Source organism: Asterias amurensis, chromosome 4 (assembly GCF_032118995.1).
Source record: "Asterias amurensis chromosome 4, ASM3211899v1".
Lineage (NCBI taxonomy): Eukaryota > Metazoa > Echinodermata > Asteroidea > Forcipulatida > Asteriidae > Asterias > Asterias amurensis.
Window position 1 is genome coordinate 3,762,065 of NC_092651.1, and position 21,768 is coordinate 3,783,832.

At 38.5% G+C, this 21,768-nt stretch overlaps 2 protein-coding genes across 5 annotated transcripts in view; one reads left to right on the forward strand and one right to left on the reverse strand.

The window, feature by feature from the left end:
• Positions 1-21,768, reverse strand: part of LOC139935899 (aminoacyl tRNA synthase complex-interacting multifunctional protein 1-like) — a 137,525-nt gene that overhangs the window by 47,787 nt on the left and 67,970 nt on the right. The window contains exons 5-6 of the mRNA XM_071930523.1: positions 19,824-19,885; positions 3,637-3,733 (exon numbers count right to left, since the gene is read on the reverse strand). The gene's annotated coding sequence lies outside the window, so the exon portion shown is untranslated. The remainder of the gene's footprint in view (positions 1-3,636; positions 3,734-19,823; positions 19,886-21,768) is intronic.
• The window catches only part of LOC139935897 (gastrin-releasing peptide receptor-like), a 57,127-nt gene that overhangs the window by 12,096 nt on the left and 23,263 nt on the right, over positions 1-21,768 (forward strand). The window contains exon 2 of one of the 4 annotated variants that reach the window (XM_071930516.1): positions 20,590-20,688. The exons of the other annotated variants lie outside the window; for them this stretch is intronic. The gene's annotated coding sequence lies outside the window, so the exon portion shown is untranslated. The remainder of the gene's footprint in view (positions 1-20,589; positions 20,689-21,768) is intronic. 4 annotated transcript variants of the gene reach the window in all.

Sequence of the window (21,768 nt, forward strand, 5' to 3'; positions counted from 1 at the left end):
TGACCTGTGAAGTACATATTAGATTACAAGTGGCATCTTCACTGATTTGTGCCTTTAATCTGCTATGTTGTTGCACTACCAGAGTCACCTAAAGGCAACACTAACGATCTACCCTTGCAACGGATAAACCCATCATCGCTCGGTCGTGTGGGCGCACACATTGATTGACTGGATTACGAGGAGCCTTTTAATTTGAGGACGGGGATACGTTCCGGAAATTGGAACATTTGAGACGGGGGGACTTTACCCTTGAATGTTTCCATCAGTCCCCGGCAGAGCGACCAGTCTTACGAGATGCTTTACGCATTTCCGCGGGGATAAAACACAAATTATTACCTCAGAATGTAAACATTTCGAGGTGGGAATTAAATTGAATGGTGATGTCTGTATAGCAAAACGGATAAGGACGTTTGATGGACAAACTTTATAGCCCAGTTACTGACTACTGTTCTTAGGTTACTGTATACGCCCACAAAGGGCTGGATAAAGCTAAGTTGGTAGAGCGCGGCACGTTAACCCGGAGGTCGTTGGTTCGATTCCACCAATTCTTTGTTCAATCCCCAAAATCAAGTTACTTTAAATCACATTGAATAAGAAACTATTTTTCTAACAGGATGTGCCGTATATTAAAATACTACAATCTTGACAACCTAGGCGTCAATTTTGCGTATAGTATTCTATACTTTAAGCAGGATTGTTGGAGCTTTGGGGGAGAAAACAACGGATAAGGAAATTTGACGGACAAACTTAATAGACCAGTAACTGGTTGGTAAATTACTTTTGAATCACATTGAATACGAAACTATTAAACAATATTTCATATAAATACAATACAGCAATCTTGCCATCTAAGCGTCATTTTGTGCAGATTCTAAGCAGGATTTATAGGAAGTGTTTAGGAGAGAAAAAAGCGGATAGGGAAATTTGACGGACAAACTTTTTAGACCAGTAACTGTTGGTAAGTTACTTTTGAATCACATTGAATAAGAAACTATTAAACAATATGCTATATAAATACAATACAGCAACCTTGACGACCTTCGCGTCATTTTTTTCGCAGATTCTTAGCAAGATTTATAGGAAGTTTTTAGGAGAGAAAAAACGGACAGGGAAGTTTGACGGACAAACTTTATAGATTAGTTACTGGTTGGTAAGTTATTTTGAATTGAATCGCATTGAATAAGAAACTTTCAATCAGTATGTCATATAATTACACTACAGCAATCTAGACGATCTCGGATTATAAGAGCTTTGAGGAAGACAAAAATATACAAAAAGGAATGGATTTTGTGATAACATCAGGATAGTATTTCTGCATTAGTACATGGCTAGACAAATCTGCACTCCACTGGCGTGTCGGGCAAACTCTTTTTGTGGCGACAGTATTCATATTTGTAGAGAGAGGGATGTTCACGTGCAGCTCTTGATAAAGTACACTGCGCAAGTTTTCTAGTCTTGCTGTGGAGGGAGGGGGTGGACTTTGAGAGGTGTTTACTGTCTCTGCTGACAAACACTTGCAGACTTAATAAAAACAACTGCACAGTACGAGTGCTCTTTGGGTTAACACGTATAAACAAACAGCAAAACAACCCGGCGAGGGTGGAACAGAGGGCCTTTTATTAAAAAATTATGCTTTTTAAATAGCGCGCACAGTGACGCTAAACTCCAACATAGAGATTTATTTTCCTGCAAGATGTGGGGGGGGGGTACGTTTGAATTATGAGACCTATTCCTTGACATAGCACCATGTAATGATTTACAAGGTGCTGTGGCACAACATGCAGCCAGTGAAACCAGGAATACAAGGATAAACCCCCTTCTATTTACGATATTGTGCACTGGGTTCTTTTACGTGCGTAACACAACACACGGGACCAAAGGCTTTACGTCCCATATACAGGCAATATTAAAAGGTGTTATATTTAGTCTATGAACCATTTTCATTAATCATTTAAAACATTATGGGTTGCACCACATTAAAAAAAAAAACCACAAGTACAGTTCATATAAACCACACCACAATGTCTGTTAGTATTGGACAGACCAGAACCGTTTCTCATATTGTTTTATACTAATTGCTCGTTACCAAATAAGTTTTTTATGTTAACAAATATTTTTACCAATAGTTTCCAGTGCCTTTAAACTGCAAACCTTAGCTTGTCAGTATGTTTGTAGATTTGTAGTTTCAGGATAGTTTTGTTTATGCAAGTCGCCAGACACACAAGGCCTGAAGGCCACTTCAAGGCGTGGGCTTCAAGCAACTATTTTACAGGGGCTGTTTCCACCCATTCATGGGACTAAAACATGGTTACCCCCTTTACAGTACATACGGTACGGATGTAGTACAAAGTTACTCTTAATCACGCCTTTTGACATACTGTTATGCTTTTGATGAAAACCCCTGTGTAATTATTATCGTCGATGCAATAACTTGATTATCTTTTCACGTAGTAATATTTAATTTCCTGGTTCTACGAGGCCAAAGTACATGTCGCAAGCCACCACCCCCTGCCGCCCCGTCGAAATAGATCTAGAGTAACATCACGTTCCAATTTCATAGAGCTGCTAAGCACAAAAAGTTTACTTAGCATGAAATCTCTGCCTCGATAAAAACAGGATTACCAACCATATTTCCACATGATTTTCAGGATGAGCAAACAACAGCTGAATACCAGTAACAAGCATTATGTAACAAATGAACATTTGGTTGATAATCCTGTTTTTACCAATGAAGAATTTCATGCTAAGCAAATTTGTGTGCTTAGCAGCTCTATGAAATTGGGCCCAGGCGTCTCGAAGACGACTGAACGTAAACCCTCCATGTTATAATCGACTTCTGGTTATTGATCCCAACATACGGAGCAGATGTTCTATTGAGAGATGGATGTATCCTCCTATATCCTACTCCACAGTTGGAGACATGCACTGAAACTGGGGCACAGTGGGGGATTTTGGGATGCGGATAAATACCTGGCACAGTTCTTCACGCTGGAGAGCAGCGTGAAGAAAGGGGAGGGGGCATACAAAACGCTGGCTCCGTTGGCATTAGCCAACATTAATTTATTTTGAAGTCTCGTCAAATATTTCTAGTCACAAGTAGATTTTTTTATTAAGTGAAAAAAACGCATGTAATTTGTTGTAGCCGGGAGTGATACTTAAGAAGAAAGTATCAATTTGAAATGGTTACGTGGCAGGCCCGACTCCCGAGAGAAAATTATTTCTATTAGGGAAAAGGATATCGGATTATATTGTTACCTTTTAGAAATTAAGTGATGTTTGTAGCTCTGCATGGTGTGAAGAATAAGAATAACTTTAAATAGCAAACCTGAGGGTACAACTATAATAAATCTCTTTTGATGGAGTGTTGGCTCTGAAGAGAGATTTATTGCATGGCTGTACCCATGAGTTTACTATAATGTATAGTATACTCTTTTTCTGTTGCTGGTGGTCCGGAGCACGGGTTTGTGCCCATATTCTTAGAGCTGCTTAAGCACAAAAATAGCTAAGCACAACCAAATGTTGCTTACAAGAACAAGGTTACCAACTAAACTACCATGTTATGTGTACAATTTGTGACTGGTATCATGCTCATTTCTGCTATAAGAAAATGTATGTTCTGCTAGTGTAGCTTCCTACCTTTTTAAATGAATACTGTACTCCTCCCCGTTGCTTCGTATTATATAGGTCTATGTGGAGTACATGGGTGGAGGCATAGGTGAACTCACTTGACTTCCTGTGCGTAAAAATAAAAGATTTGTTTTATAGATTGGCGTTTAAAGGCAGTGGACACTATTGGTAGTTACTCAAAATAATTATTAGCATAAAACCTTGTTTGGTGACGAGTAATGGGGAGAGGTTGATGGTTTAAAGCATTGTGAGAAAGTGCCATAATATTCGAGATAGAAGTAATTTTCAACGAATTTGATTTCGAGACCTCAGATTTAGAACTTGAGGTCTCGAAATCAACCATCTAAACGCACACAACTTCTTGTGACAAGGGTTATTTTTCTTTCATTATTATCTCGCAACTTCGACGACCGATTGAGCTCAAATTTTCACAGGTTTGTTATTTTATGCATATGTTGAGATACACCAATTGTGAAGGCTAGTCTTTGACAATTACCAATATTTTTTAGTGTCCACTGCCTTTAATGACTGAGTCACTCGCACTCGTCAAGCTCTTGTGTTTCTTGTAGCAGAGTGAGGGTTCGAGTCTCAGTCGTGACACTTGTGGCCTTGAGCAAGCCACTATAAAAGGGGGTGTCCAGAGGTCGATTCACAAAGGACTTAGGACTAGTCCTTGGAGACTCAAAAGCTAGTTCTAAGTTAAAGGAACACGTTGCCTTGGATCGGTCAAGTTGGTCTTTGAAAAGCGTTCTATAACCGTTTGTTATAAAATCGGTATGGTTAGAAAGATGTTGTAAAAGTAGAATACAATAATCTACACAAATATGCCACGAAATTGCGTGGTTTTCGTTTCACCTCGTCGACAAACAAGGTCGGCCATTTATGGGAGTCAAAAATTTGACTCCCATAAATGACCGACCGTGTTAGTTCGCGACGTAAAATGAAAACCGTGCAATTTTGAGTGATACTTGTGTGGATCATTATATTCTACTTTTAAAACATCTTACTAACCATATGCATTTCATAACAAACGGTTTCAAACGCTTTTCATAGACCAACTCGACCGATCCAAGGCAACGTGTTCCTTTAAGACGAGTAACTCGTCCTAATCTCGAGATAAGACTTGTCTTAACTCTTTGTGAAATCCACACCATCAGTGCCTTTATAACTACTGTCCCTATTTTATTGCCAAATCCACGGTCGCCTGTAGTTTATAAACGGGGCGTCTTCACAGTAATTGCGTACCCCCTTTACGGGGATAATTAACGATTTGTTCTAAATATTGCACAGTCTTTAAATGACTTTTGATGGGAGTTCCAAATTGGCCTATAAATTGGACCAAGAATGCGATCGATATGCCTTTATTTCCTTTAGAGGCACACGATTGAATGGGACGCTTCCTGCACAGTAGTTATTGGCCATCTCGATTTCCGTTAATTGGATTACGACTGCGTGGCTACTGTATTGTATAACACAACGGGATTGAAATTAACACAAAATGTGCTGCTGATAATTCATTCATTCATTTCATTACTTTCTTTAGTTTGTCCCAGATCGTGGCCCGGAGGCCAAATTCCAAAAGACAATTACATTGAAAACAATCAATTCTAAAAAAACGATAAAACTTGTTTGAGACAAACAAATAGAAAGTAAAATACTCGACAGGGAGTACTTAAAAAAGTTATTGTTAACAACTACACAAAGCCATGGAGATAAAACAATGCGCACAGTAAAAGCACACAGTGCCGGCTTTTGCTAAAAGGCTGCATGGGATTATGTCCACAGGAAGACAATGGCTGGACTGCAATAAAACGGTCTCAGTCAGCGGTCTAATTGCAACAGGCTTTGAGTGACTAAGCTAAGAGAATACGAACAAACGGCCATTACTTTAGCTTCAATCGATACGACCGGCCGACATTACCCAATTATGCCAAACGAGCCGTAACAACAATTAGTGATGACCTTGAATAAAACCAAGTGAACGTGAGGCGACCAGCCTTTATCCAAGCCGAGAAATGTAGGACACATATCAATTATGCATATAATTGGTGTAATCTATCTCTAAATATACGGTCTCATCCAGCCTTGCTCAAGGCAGTCGCAATATTAACTCCGAAAATACGCCACTGTAACACTGAGCTTACTGTGTGTATCCACGCCGCACGACATGACACCCCCCCCCCCCCGTACGCTATCCGCATGCGTCGGCCTCCGCATGCGTCGGCCTCTGCATGCGGGTCATCCGCACTCGTACCACTAACCGAATAGTGGTACGAGTGCGGATGACGTGTGCACGGTAGTCGTACGATGTGCGTTGAGCGATGTGACGGTACGGTTGGGTCGTGCGGTGTGAGTACACACAGTAAGCACAGTGTATACGGGTGGGTTTACAGCGGCGTCTCTTCGGAGTGAATAATGCGACTGCCTTGAGCAAGGCCAGGTCTCGTCGTACTATATAGAAAACAAAAGCTACGACCAATATTCTTCCAAGAAGCCAATTTGAGACATGGGGATCTTGGAGAAATTACCAGAGCACTTTTATAGGTTTGTGTAAACCTGTCTGATACACAGTAATTGTGTAAACTTGTCTGCATATCAAACCAAACAGTATGTGCTCAAAATAGTGTCCACTATACCTTCAAAAGGTTATGTAGCTTCTGATTTGAGTTGTGAAAGTGTGCATAAAGTGCATACAAGTTCTATGTTTATACGATTAAAGGCAGTGGACACTATAGACTGTGCAAGTCTCGCGCAGATTTGAACTTCCGGGACCATTGTGGTCCCAACCTTATGGAGTTTTACGTTGGGGAGATTTTGTTTCGTCCATTACTTTAGTATAATATAGTTTATGACCATAAAAATGACATATGTTGTTAAAAATGTAATACTAATTAACAACATATATAAAAGTAAAAATAAAGTCAACATAATAACGAAGAAAAACCGATATTTCAACTTGACCTCAGGTCAGGTTACTTGTAAAAAATTAAGAATTTGTGTCCGTCTCCGATCACGAAACTTACGCAGACGCTTGTTTTGGCCGCGCGGGGTGGAAAGCCTTTTCATTGGTCGCTTAGGCGTCGGCTTCCTCTTTAAAATGTGTCACGCGTTTATCTAACGCCCTTACGACCATCGTGCGTCCGCGTATAAACCAGCTTTCAGTAGTTTCCGATTCGGGCGTAGATTTACAAAAGGGGTTTCAAAACATTTAAGATCAAACAAACATCCTTGTCCCAGAGTTTTACTTTTGTCTTTACATAGACTTTAACCGATAATTGTGTATTTGTTTAAAAAGCTAAAACTAATTTAAAAAGCTCTAATAGGTATTTTTGTTGTTCAGATGCGGCATTTAGAAAAAATTAAAGCAAAGATTTGATATATATAAAAATAAAGTTCTTCAGTTGTCGTGTTTTCTCGCTCCGGTGCGCGCGAGACTTGCACAGTCTATTGGTAATTACTCAAAATAATTATCATCATAAAACCTTACTTGGTGACGAGTAATGGGGAGAGGTTGGTAGTATAAAACATCGTGAGAAACAACTCCCTCTGAAGTGACACAGTTGTCGAGAAAGAAGTAATTTTCCACGAATTTGATTTCGATACCTCAGATTTAGAATTTGAGGTCTCGAAATCAAGCATCTGAAAGCACACAACTTCGTGTGACAAGGGTGTGTTTTCTTTCATTATTTTCTCGATTAAATTTTCACAGGTTTGTTATTTCATGTATATGTTGAGATACGCCAAGTGAGAAGACTGGTCTTTTACAATAACCAATTGTGTCCAGTGCCTTTAGTCTAGAATCAGCTTTGATTTATGTGAGGGTAAAAAAAAAACACTAACAAAAAGTGAAACTTGTTGATAAAGTGACATATTTGAGTCGTTTGATTTGTGCGGGCTGGGTGAAGAAATGGAGGTCGTGATGAAACATTACCAATTCCTATTTCCCCGAGTTTTGTGAAAACAAAAATCGCAGGCATATTACTCAGGTGGGATTCGAACCCACGGCCCTGTCATCTTATGTATTTTACTACCAACTAGACCACCGCGATTGCCGGGTAGCTAATTTGCATTTTAGTTATGTTCAATTAATACCTTTTTCAAATAATTGTTATTATTTTTTATTCGTATAAATATTTACCCCATACTATTATCTTAGACCACATACAGTTTTTATAATGAAATATATTTTAGATCCTAACTTTGCTAACCTTGGACGACCTTGTGTGTCTCTCCCGCCTCCCACAAAAATTTACGGCATGCGTGCTTTCTGATTTATGACCCATGGACTCTCAAGGTGTTACACACGTGTACATTCCCACCAGGCTTTTTATGTGTTTCCCAAAGTATTCATTTTATAGCTAAAGGACCTGCATTTTTGTTTTGTAACTCTATCACTGAACACCGACTAACAATATTATTCCATGAGTTTTCCTGTTTTCACAGAACCCCCAGCGCAGTAAGTACTCATTTTTATTTCGCCTTGATTGCTACAACAACCATATATTTTGTACTACATTTGATTTGTTTTACCATTAAAGGCAGTGGACACTATTGGTAATTACTCAAAAAAGTTGTTAGCATAAAACCTTTCTTGGTGACGAGTAATGGGGAGAGGTTGATGGTATAAAACATTGTGAGAAACAGCTCCCACTGAAGTGCCATAGTTTTCCAGAAAGAAGTAATTTTCCATGAATTTGATTTCAAGACCTCACATTTAGAACTTGAGGTCTCGAAATCAACCATCTAGACGCACACAACTTCATGTGACAATGGTGTTTTTTTCTTTCATTATTATCTCGTAAGTTCGGTGGCTGATTGAGCTCAAATTTTCACAGGTTTGTTATTTTATGCATATGTTGAGATACACCTGCTGTGAAGGCTAGTCTTTGACAATTACCAATAGTGTCCACTGCCTTTAAAGGACAGTGTTCTCACAAAGTGTAAACTATCAACAGCTCTCCATTGCTCGTTACCAAGTCAGTTCTATGCTTTTGAGTAGCTACCAGTGGTGGCCAGTGCCTTTAAGACGCTGGACACCTTCGGTAATTGTCATAGACCAGTTTTCTCACTTGGTGTATCCAATAACCAACTTGTGAAAATTTGAACTCAAGTTGCGAAATAATAATGGAAGAAAAAACACCCTTGTCACACCAAGATGTGTGCTTCTAATTCTGCGGTCTCGAAATCGAGTTCAAATATTTTAGTGAGAACTAACTTCTTTCTCGATAACGACGTCTCTTCAGAGGGAGCCGTTTCTCACAATGTTTTATACTATCAACATCTCTCTATTGATGCTAAGAATTATTTTGAGAGATTATAAATAACATCCAGTGTCTTTTAAGGAACACGTTGCCTTGGATTGGTCGAGTTGGTCTTGAAAAGCGTTCTGTAACCGTTTGTTGTAAAATGTATATGGTTAGAAAGATATTGTAAAAGTAGAATACGATGATCTACACAAATATGCCTCGAAATTGCGTGGTTTTCTTTTTACCCTGTCGACTAACACGGTCGGCCATTTATGGGAGTCAAAATTTTGACTCCCATAAATGGCCGACCGTGATAGTCCGCGACGTAAAAGGAAAACCGTGCAATTTCGAGTGATACTTGTGTGGATCATTATATTCTACTTTTCAAACATCTTTCTAACCATATGCATTTCATAACAAACGGTTTTAAACGCTTTTAATAGACCAACTCGTCCGATCCAGGGCAACGTGTTCCTTTAAGGGGCTGACCAAACAAGTTTATGGTAAGATTTTTGTTTTGAAATCAAGCGCATACAATAGTCTTATTAATTTGTCATCATCACTATCGATCATGTTTTATAACTTGAATGTTTAAATGTCAATAAAAACTAGCCAGACTGGCGTTCCGGACCTGCTGACATAATATTGGGCAATATTTAGCTTTGCACTTTTTATGGATTTACAATAGTAATGGTTGTGTTTATTGTAAGGGGAGAAACTAACAATGAGGGCTTACGGAGACCTAGAAGTGCCATATGAATTGTTGAGATAATACTGAAATTGACTGAAATTTCGGGATGGCATAAACATACAGGCATCTTGAAAACAACATTGAAAGCTTACGGAGGCCTAGTGGTGCCATATGGATTATTAAAATAATACTGAAATTGACTGAAATCTCAGGATGGCATAAACATACAGGCATCTTGAACACAACATTAAAGGCTTACGGAGACCTAGAAGTGCCATATGAATTACTAAAATAATACTGAAATTGACTGAAATCTCAGGATGGCATAAACATACAGGTATCTTGAACACAACATTAAAAGCTTACGGAGGCCTTGTGGTGCCATATGGATTACTAAAATAATACTGAAATTGACTGAAATCTCAGGATGGCATAAACATACAGGTATCTTGAAAACAACATTAAAAGCTTACGGAGGCCTAGTGGTGCCATATAGATTATTAAAATAATACTGAAATTGACTGAAATCTCGGGATGGCATAAACATACAGGTATCTTGAAAACAACATTGAAAGCTTACGGAGGCCTAGCGGTGCCATATGAATAATTAAAATATTATGGCATAAACATACAGGCTGTAAAAAAAAGTTTATTATGTCCGCGTCCTCAAGATAAATCAATTTGGGATGACATCATTGAAAGTTGGATGTCGACTTTCAGAAATAGCATTTCTCATGAAGACATTGTCTAGACAGTGGTATTAGACAGAAGAGTAAAAGGCAGTGGACACTATTGGTAATTACTCAAAATAATTGGTAGCTTAAAGCGATAATACACTTTCGGAACAGAAAAGAAGAAAAAAGATCACAGATTTACAAATAACTTATAGGGCTTACAGAAGGTAATGGTGAAAGACTTCTCTTGAAACATTATTCCGATGAAATGCTTTACTTTTTGAGAAAACATTACAACAATATCAATTCTCGAAGTCGAGAATTATGGATTTGTTATAAACACATGTCATGACACGGCGAAACGCGCGGATACAAGGGTGGGTTTTCTCGTTATTTTCTCCGACTCCGATGACCTATTGAGCCTAAATTTTCACAGGTTTGTTATTTTATGCATACTGTAAAACATATAGCTCCCTCTGAAGTAGTTTTTGAGAAGGAGGTTATTTCTCACTCAAATAATTATTATGCATCTGAAAGCACACAAAGCTGTACTGTAACAAGGGTGTCCCATTGAGGTAATTTCCCACTCAATAGTTACTCACTCACACAATAAAATACTTCAGCTGGAGCCTTTTATTAGGCATATAAAAGCACACTAAATATTGCAACAAGGGTGTTTTTTCCCCTTAATACAATTGTTTTGCAACTTCGATGACCAACTGAGCACATTTTCACAGGTTTGTTATTTTATGCGTATGTTGAGATACACCAAGTGAGAAGACTGGTCTTTGACAATTACCAATAGTGTACAGTGCCTTTCACATCAACATCTCAAAACACTCATTACAATCTATATATGACCGGTAGGCAAAATATCTGCTTGAATTATGAGATTACATGACACAGTCTCATAACGCTGCCTAATGATAAAATCCAGCTAAGCACAACCAAATTCTGCTTACCAGAAGAAGGTGACCTATATAATTCTACAGTCAAGCATGCGAGAGTCACAGACGAACACCATTCGCTAAAACGATAAGTGGACGTGTAATTTTGCTTGCATTGCAAAACACACGGGGCAGATTACATCCCTTCTGAAGGACGAAGCAATTATGGTTATCGTCTTAAAGGCAGAGTGTACTTCTGGTAAATACTCCCTAAGTTATAATCGATATAACAACTTAGTCTGCTTGTCTAAGTGCACTGGGGAGCTGTTGATGTTAGAAAACATCATTAGAGCGACCCCTTTAAAGGCACTGTACATGTTTGGTAATTGTCAAAGACCAGTCTTCTCACTTGGTGTATCCCATCATAAGCATAAATAACAAGCCTGTGAAAATTTGGGTTCAGTTGGTCATCGAAGTTGCGAAAAAACACCCTTGTTGGACTAATTTGTGTGCTTTCAGATAGGAATAAAAGACTTCTAGCTAGAAGTCTTTTAATATTTTAGTGAGAAATTACCTCTCTCTCAAAAACTACATTACTTCAGCGGGAGTCGTTCCCACAATGTTATCAACAGCTCTCAAATGCTCGTTACCAAGTCAGTTTTGAAGTTGATATTTGTTTTGAGTAATTACCAAACGTGCACCTTTCCTTAAAGTAATGTAGTTTTGAGAAAGGGTTACAGTTGTTTACCGCAAATTCGAACCCGAGAAAGGCCCCAGGCATGAAGTCTTTCTCCAAGCATATTGGCAATTCAGTTCAATTCAAGTAGACATCTTTATTTCCATACTTCCGTGAAAAATATCGACAATTACATACTACGGAGTAAAGCAAATCATTAAGCAACAGTTACATTAGAGCACACAATTCTATGCAACGAGAGTATTTTCTCTCATTTATTGTTTTCTGGCAACTTTGATGACCGACTGAGTCAAAATGTTCACAGGTTTGTACTTATATTGCATATGTTGGGATACCAAGTGAGAATACTGGTCTTTGGCGTTTTCCTAAAGCATACCCTGCATTTAAGGACACAAGTGACACTATACCAAGACACGCACTTTCACTGATAACACGAGATCCTCTGTCTGATTATCTAAACCGATTAAAGACTCTGGACACTATCGATAAATACTCACAATAATTATTAGCATAGACACCGACTTGGTAACGAGTAATGAGAACGGTTGATAGTATAAAACGTTGTGAGAAACGACACCCTCTGACTTAATGTAGTTTTTTAGTGAAAGGTAATTTCTCACTCAAAATGTTAAAAAACTTCAGGCCTGAAGTCCTTTAGGCATCTAAAATCACACAAACTTGTGCAATAAGGGAGTTTTTTCTTTTAGTATTCTCTTGCAAGTGTAAACAAATTAAAGTTGAAACATAACAATTACTGCATGTCAGCTTTCCCAGGGCAATATCAGCAAATTAATTTCAGTTTCATTACCACGCGTTAAAATTCACTCATGTTTCTCTAATTCATTTAAACACGGGTTTCGTTTCGTCTCCTTTTAAGCAATCAACTTCCTTGGCGTGCGCGCATGATTTCATTACTCACATTCATGGTTCGTTACAGACATTCCATTTCACCAAAAGACATTCAAGACTTACATTTTAACCGGCAGTATACAGTTGAATTAATATGCAACACTGATGCAATTGAAATTGAATGGTTGGCCAACCTCTTGTTGGCTTTTACGGAATAGAACGACCTTTACGACCTTTTTATTTTATTCCAAAGGCACTGGACACTAGTGATTATTACTCAAAATAATTGTTGGAATAAAGACTTATTTGTTAACAAGCAATGGAGAGTAATGTGATCTGAAATAACCTCAAATATTACAAGATATTAGGCATAAAGCCGTTCTCATGCATCTGAAAGCACACACATTTGTGGAACAACGGTGTTTTTTCTTGTTGGCAAGTAGATACACACATGGTGTTACCGCAAACCAAATATATTGATACCTCACCATGCAATGCCTCAAATCCTATATACTATTTTCTCGCAACTTCGATAACCAATTGAGCCCAAAGGTTCACATATTTGTTATTTTATGTCAAAACATCTTTTCCTGAGTAGTCCATCCGGAAAGTATACGGTTTAATAACTTTCATCAGAAAGTAGTAAAATATATAGCAAGACACGTTCTTAAAAGAACATAATCTACACAGCAAGTATAAATACACTTTGGTGTTACCGCAAACCGAATATTTATTGATACCTCACAATGAAATGCCTCAAATACAATGTATGCTTTTTGTTTAATTGAAATATGCCGAGTACACCTAAATATTTGACACTAACAAGGAAAAACAGTTGTATTGAATTTGAGATTGATGACACCAATCATATGAGAAGCATTGTTTATTTTGAAGTCACTTCTTCTGAATTCAGTTATCAATTTCTACTCATCCGTAATCTAATTAGTTTAAACTATATCTCACTAAACAATGTAGAATTTACGTCATGTTTATCTAGCGGGTCGTAATAGTTTATCTGCTATACCACCTTTTCAAATTAAAACAGATAATCGCTGTGCAGATCCTTGTACAAAAATAGATGAAAAGGTATACCGGGACATTGATCGAGTGTTTTCTTTGTGGCCAGTGAAAACAAGACAGATGTTGTCCCTTGGCTGTCGTTGGGGCCGAGTTCGCGGAATGTGTTTGGCCAATTTGTAAACTCATGGCTGATTGCTTCTGTGATAATATACAGGTGTGTCTCACATTATTTATGGAAACATAAATGATATTATATTGCAAACAATTACCATACGGTAACTTATTGAAGTAAGGAAGTTTGTTTTAAGTGTAATAGATGGAAACTTGCATCTGGGTTGAAGAATATTAATTTTTGTTTTACCCATAAAATATATTGATGTGTGTTAGCACTGTACACTAACTTGGTACTTTTCCTAGCTATGTGAAAACAATCACAGGCATATTACTCGGGTGGGAATCAAACCAATGACCTTTGCAATTCTAGAGCAGTGTCTAGAACAGCAGTGTATAGAACATTGATCGCTGGAGATGGGACCCTGTAGACATTCATTACGCTGTCACCATCTTAGTCATGCTCCCTGTTTCCAATAACAGTAATGAATGCCAACATTCATTGCGCATGGCACCTGACTATTATTTCGTTCAGCCTCAGTTTGGTTACATTGAGTTGGAATGGAGTGAAATCAAGATGACCACACCGTGATAAAGGTCTATAGACTTCTTCGCAATGTCTCTTGGAATCTAGATTATAGATTGTTCGAGAACATGCTGAACCCGATTCACCCATAATTATAGCCACCGTCACTAATCTTAAAGCATAGGTACACGTTAAAGACCAGTATTCTCAATTGGTGTATCCCAACATAAGCATAAAATAACAAGCCTGTGAAAATTGGAGCTAAATTGGTCATCGAAGTTGCGAGAAAATGATGAGAGAAAAAAACCCCCACGAATTTGTGTGCTTTCATAGGAATAAAAGACTTCTGGCTATAGAAGTATTTTATTATTTTAGTGAGAAATTACCTCTTTCCTTCAGAGGGAGCCGTTTCTCACAATGTTTTATGCTATCAACAGCTCTCCAATGCTAGTTACCGAGTAAGTTTTTAAGTTAATATTTGTTTTGAGTAATTACCAAACGTGTATACCTTCCCTTTAAAAAAACATCACCACATCACTTCTACAATTTGCTTGATACCGTTCTAAACAACAAACGACATTTCGCTTGAAATCATTACTGAGGGACGCTTTAGTCAAACCGACTGAGGCATACGCAATACTGACCTAGTTTCATTTTGACGGCACTTTACAGCAGTAGAATTATTAGCACATACGGCAACTTGTAAACGCATAATGCTACGGTCCGTAAGCAGTGTAAGTGTTGCCATGAAATTGAACACCGATCACAAACTGCTAGTCGAGAATGGATGCTCTATCAAGATATGAGCGTCCATAAGCGAGGCGGTATTTATCGACATCCTCACTGAGGGATGCTAGGCAAATCGACCATAAGCAATAATGATCTAGTTTCACTTTGACGGCAATTGACGACAATTGGCGGAATTATTTGCTTACGGCTACTTGTAAGTGCACAATTCTACGGCCCGCCAGCAGAAAACCGCAATAAGTGTTGCTATGAAATTGAGCACCGATCATAAAAACTAATGCTCTTTATACGCAACATTATATAACACATCTCATTTGAAATGCTGCAAATTTGGCGTCGAAAAAAAGAGGTTGGCCTTTTATACGGCCTGACAGTATTTGCAACACGATTCATTTGTTTATTGTCAAATTGAAAAGTCCAACGCGTTAGGGTGTCTGTACTCTGTACAAACAAGTTGGCCTACGAAAATATTGTCACTATTCTTTCAAATAGGTGCCTAGACATTTTTTCAGACAAAGTGGAATCCTATGCACATAACGACTTCCTTGATAAACTGATGCACTCAGACAGCTGATCGTCTCCTTTTAAAAAAAAAAAAAAAAAATCAAGATGAATTCCGTGTACATCATAGCGCCCGCCGCAGTTTTATTGGCGGTAAACTTTTGGGATCATGTTTACGGATCATCCTACCATAGCTGGTGTCAGTTGTCATTTCCCCGCGGCTCTCTCGAAGAGCCCGACACCTCCTTGCTACATCAACTTGACGACTGGACTTTTTAATATCCTGTTTTGTTTGTAACCCTGCAGCGCGCTCTGTTTTAAAGTTAAACCCGCCAAAACTCCCCCAAGCCATGAGTTTGTTCTTTTATGTTGACTGTGGGATGCTCAAAAGCGTCCCGCATGTTCCGGCTAGTATTGCATCCTTAACGGCTGATGTAGGAAATGTTTAACACGTGATATATATGCAGAGGGTTGCCCAAGGGTCTATTTGATGTCCTAAAACACTCGCGTATTCGTATTAATTCAGATGCACATTACGTATGTGTGCTTTGGAAAAGGAGGTCGGTTGAAGAACACGGAGAGAAAGCCTTCATGAATTAAACGTTTCTATTTTAGTATTTTTATTTTGTTTATTTTGTTTAGTTACCTGGCTACATGTTTGTTGATAAATATACGAAGGGTTGCCCAAGGGTCTATTATATGTCCTAACAACACTCCTATTCGTAATTCAGATGCACATTATGTATGTGCTTTGAGAAAGGACGCCAGTTGAAAAACACGGAGAGCTACAGCCTTCTATGAACTTAAGGTTGCTATTTTAGTATTGTTGTTTTGTTTGGTTTCCTGTTCATGTTTGTTGTTGTTATTCAGCCTTCGAGAAAGACTCTATTTTTAGGAAAAAAACGTCAGGCCATTAATTATCTTTTTGTCATTTTGTTTATTGAGTGGGGAATCCCTTTGTTTACTTGTCGGAGTGCAAATCGTGTTTTATAATGAAACACATAGACCGAAGAAATAGGCTTGTTTTGAGATTTTCTTGCTTATTCCAAGACTCAATTACGTGTGCCAAGAATAACCATTGCCTACACCTTTAACGACGGTATTTGTAATTATAGCAAAAATACCTAGGAAAATTGGGAAAATACTGCTGTTAACAGCCCAACCTTTCATGAAGCATCCCAAAAGCAGAACAAAATTTTGAAAATTTCAGCTTAGAAAAAAATAACATATGCACCAACTACAAACAGTACACGACAAGGGAAGTCAGACCAATACCTTGATTTGAAAGGTTTTAGTGACCGATGATATCTACTACCAATTACAGTATTTGCCTCACAGAAAAACTCAAAGAAAGACGTCTACAAAATGTCATGTTTCCGCGTAAAAAAATAGTCAGTTCTTTTCTTTGACAAACAGCCTCTCGCTCCAGTCGTTTCATGGAAATTAGTTTCAATAGTTGCTTGACTTGTGCACACTCTTGACTTGTATCTCAACTTCGGTTCCAGAATGTTTGGCTAAGTAAACACACGAAGGCCTTGACGGAAGGCCACGAGGTCTTTGACTTGGAGTGTCCAAACATCCAATTTTTGCAAACGTATGCAGAAAAAGAACTGTCCTGCTTTTTAACTACTACCTGGGCGGAAGGTAGAACATTTGCTGAGACTTTAGCTCAAGTAGAAGATTTATGATTTTTATTTAAAGGGAAGGTACACGTTTGGTAATTATTCAAAACAAATTTCAACTTAAAAACTGACTTGGTAACGAGCATTGGAGAGCTGTTGATAGGATAAAACATTGTGGGAAACGGCTCCCTCTGAAATAGCATAGATTTTGAGAAAGAGGTAGGTTCTCACTAAAATAATAAAATACTTCTAGGTAGAAGTCTTTTGTTCCTATAATCTTAAATCACACAAATTCGTCCAACAAGGGTGTTTTTCGATGACCAATTTAGCTCAAAATTTCACAGGCTTGTTATTTTATGCTTATGTTGGGATACACCAAGTGAGAAGACTGGTCTTTGACAACTACCAAACGTGTACCTTCCCTTTAACTTGAGTGAGTTCTCAAATGGTCTCAATGTTTCGACTAGCTTGCTCTAGTGATCGTCAGGAAACATGTAGAAATTGCAACCACAACCCTGTCACTAAATTGTTAACGTTTGTTAACGACACTTCATTACATTCGAATTAGTTGTCTATATTGATTTATTGAGTGGGAGCGCAGTGCGTATTATTCTAACTTTTGACACCATATATATTTTATAGGCATCGATCTTGTAAATTGTTCAGTCGTGTCAACTGCCCTCGGCAAAAACGGCAAACTTGACAATCGACACTCAAGAGTCCGTCTTCTATTCTGCATAATTATTTTAGTGTCGACTACTACGGAAAGCCGGTGTATGTCAACACTTCAGAGTCTCTGGTGAAATTCTAAACCGAGCTGTTGTCATTCTAAATTTTAGAACAAAGTCACCGCAGTGGCTTAATTAAAAGGAGGGCGGGGCACGGAGACGGGGCCAATGGGTAGGGGCATAAAGTCCTTGCCCCCCATTTAGACTGTTGAGATTATAAATCATCGATAGAAAACGTTACAATTTGCAAGCTTCAAAGATACAAATTAGTTGTTCTTATTAAACTATTTTTCCATTTATACGCAGAATGTACTTGTATCACTAGCGTCAGCATGTATATTTCTAAACTATCTGTGACGTCACTCTTTTGATGAAAGTGTAGATTATTTGACGAATCTACACTAATTGTAGGTTCGTTAAGAATCGAAAGTTGAGTTAAAAGTGATAGTTCAACAATAACATGGGAACGGGAACTACAGTATTTGGCCACAGGTCCCCCCCCCCAACTTGTTATGGTTCGTCGCAGAGTCAGTATTAATACTTTCTTGACGCAACAACTGCGTTAATACCAAACAGGTTGGATGCATAGTATAAACAATACACATGTTATTTTGAGTCTCAGTTTATGGTCATCACAATGTTTGGGTAAATTACAGTGAGAGAGGCTGCTTCAAAAAAAAAAAAAAAAACGGTGGTTAAAGACAGTGGACACTATTGGTAATTGCCAAAGCCTAGTATTCACAGTTTTTGTATCTCAACATATGCATAAAATAACAAACCTGTGAAAGTTTGAGCTCAATCGGTCGTCGAATTTGCGAGATAAAAATGAAAGAAAAACACCCTTGTCACACGAAGTTGTGTGCTTTCTGATGCTTGATTTCGAGACCTCAAATTCTAAACTTGAGGTCTCGAAATCAAACTCGTGGAAAATTACTTCTTTCTCGAAAACTACGTCACTTCAGAGGGAGCTGTTTCTCACAAAGTTTTATACCATCAACCTCTGCCCATTAATCGTAATCAAGACAGATTTTATGATGATAATTATTTTGAGTAATTACCAATAGTGTACACTGCCTTTAAAAGACTCAACATTTCAATCAGTATCAAATCCTACGTAAATTAAGTACAGGTACTAAAGTATAAGACATCGGCAGAACAAAAACATCCATGAAACTTACGCAGAGTTGGTACTGAAACAAAGGCCGAAACGAAAATGCAATTCGCAGCTCTATACATGTATATTGGTGTCATATTTTCAAAAATTGTCTATACGTTTATCGGCCCCATACAAACACCCCTATATAGACCCGTCACTCAAGTCCCAGGCATTTGCTTCTTGAGCAACGATTTACCTCTCCCAAGATCCTACTTGATGGTCTTACGGGTAAAAGGGACATCGAAGCACTGCTCAAACAAGTATAGACTTGCATAGTTTTTTAAATGTTTGAACGGACCAAAATAACCCTTGTATAGGCAGTCGTTCTCACAATAAACGAGGGACGTGGGAAGCAATTTTGTTGTCTGAAGTTAGAATTGCTATCTTCAAATATTTTTCAATTTTTATTTTTTTTTTTGGGGGGGGGGGTTCCCGTTTTAGAATCGGTTTAGAAAACCAATTTGCAATCGAAAAGCACAACGACAGTGGAAGAGAAAAAACAATTGACGTCGGGAACGTGACGTGTGTGGTGACCGTGTGAATGCTTGTCATGGTATCGCACGCATGCCTTTGGGACAGACAACTGGCGCCCAAAACGATGGTCTTTAGTTTTCAGTTCCCGTGTGAAAGGGGGCTTTCGTCTGACAATAATTAGATAATCAATTAGTCACACTGCATGCACTGTTGCATATTGAAAGAAACAAAATTTGCAAATTAAAAGGATTCATGAAACTGACTTACCAAATAGACCTTTCTTTTCCAACGTCACATCCGAGGGTTTTTGCAGACGAGTGTGGCCTTCCCTGCAAGAACAAAAACATTTATCAACAGTGCTTTCAAATTAACAATTTACACGATATGAATTGTTGCTACTCAAACACAAAAGGTACGATACAACACAATAGGGTTTGTTCAAAAGTGCAGAAAATTGTCTGCATTATTAAAGGATCTGGACACGTTTGGAAATCGTCAAAGACCAGTATACTCACTAATATGCATAAACATTATGCACAAAATAACAAACCTGTGAAAATTTGGACTCAAATGGTCATTGAAATTGCAAGATAATAATGAAAGAAAGCACAATTGTTGGCAAAATTGTGTGCTTTCAGATACATAGTAAAACCGGCTTCAGGCCAGATAATAATGCCTGTGGAAAAACTATGTTACCTTAGAAGGAGCCGTTTCTCATAATGTTTTATACTATCAATAGCTCTCCATTAATCATTTCCAAGAATGTTTCTATGCTAACAATAATTTTGAGTTATTGCCAATAGTATATATCCAGTGCCTCTAAGTTCGACATTTTCATTTTGTCTTATTTTTTAAACTTTCAAACATGAGCAAAACTGGGTCGGTCGTGGCCACCCCGCCATTCTCCGCTCCTACGCAGCTGACAAAATATCTTCATCATATTTCCCATCAGGGGCAATGCTCTCAATAGATAAGGCTAATATTCACAATATTGACTTCAAAGATATGGTGTTGACTTGTCGGATTCTTTCAGGAGAGCCATATGTCTCAATTTGCACCGTTTGAGTGACATGTTAAGACGGTCTCTCGTCGAGTTCAAATCCACGAACATAGCTTGAAACACTGCATGTGTGTGAGTACAAGTCTTGCTTGCCGTATACCTCTGAAATCAGGTTGGGTTTAAGGTGTATTATCAGTTTTGCTTGGATTGAACCTTGGATATCAACGCGTTCTTTTAAAGGATAGGGTCTAGTGCATTATAGACTTTGGAAGAGTAGCTGGTTAACTCCTAGACTTGGCTCAAGTCCCGTTCTCGTTCCCTAAGCACATCGCGCCACCTATGGTGTGGTCCAAGGTTTGGGGATGCCGTTGTGGGCGGAGATTCCGCCCCCCGGATGAATCTGTCCCTCCGGACCACTTTACATGGTAGTGTGTATGGTCAGCGTCCCCGAGACAGTGTCTCCTAGGATAAACTGTCTCTTGTTAGGTTATTCTGTTCGCCGTGCTCAGCGGATATTTTGTCCCCCAGGCATGCGCGTCCACCGGCGACGGAACTTCATAGGGACTTTTTCGCTAGGGTTGACACACAATTTCACCCTTGAAACAGCCACTTTGTGAGCAGTTAAACACATTTTTTTCGAAGACGTCCACTGTTGTATTAATGTGGGCCTGTAACTTAATTTAACGTTGCAGCTTTATTTTGAGAGCTCGAGACAAATACAAATACCGACAAATACCGACTTGATTTCAAGACTAATGGGAGGTAGGCACGGAATAATACTACTGCGTATACACAGACAGCCTACGCTCTGCACATAATTCCAAACAATTGGTGCATTTGGAATGGAAATAAACAACAACGTCTTATTTTACAGTCGAGAAAGATAACAAGAGCACACCGGCCACGCAAAAGTTGTATGACGTAAGGCGAAGGGACTGAAAATAAAATAACTCTGACGGGAATAGGACTTGAGTCAAGTCTAGTAAATTCCACGCTGAAGATCCGCCCGCACGCAGCATCTTTATTTACTTATAAAACATGACTTATTTATCATTCTGCTTTCACATGATAATAAGCATTAAAATATGTCAGGATTTAGTTACCGGTATCGTATAACACAGCTGGGACGAAGACGTGAAAATTGAGTTACATGTTAACAAACTGCCTTGCTCTGTTCCATCGGTATATGAAATCAATTTAAAATACAAAGTT